Genomic DNA, 228 nt, shown 5'->3' on the forward strand with positions numbered 1-228 from the left:
CCGAACACAGGCACCAACGGCCAGCAACAAGCCCCGAACACAGGCCCCAACGGCCAGCAACAAGCCCCGAACACAGGCACCAACGACCAGCAACAAGCCCCGAACACAGGCACCAACGGCCAGCAACAAGCCCCGAACACAGGCCCCAACGGCCAGCAACAAGCCCCGAACACAGGCACCAACGACCAGCAACAAGCCCCGAACACAGGCACCAACGGCCAGCAACAA

Source organism: Vanacampus margaritifer, unplaced genomic scaffold (genome assembly GCF_051991255.1).
Source record: "Vanacampus margaritifer isolate UIUO_Vmar unplaced genomic scaffold, RoL_Vmar_1.0 HiC_scaffold_37, whole genome shotgun sequence".
NCBI lineage: Eukaryota > Metazoa > Chordata > Actinopteri > Syngnathiformes > Syngnathidae > Vanacampus > Vanacampus margaritifer.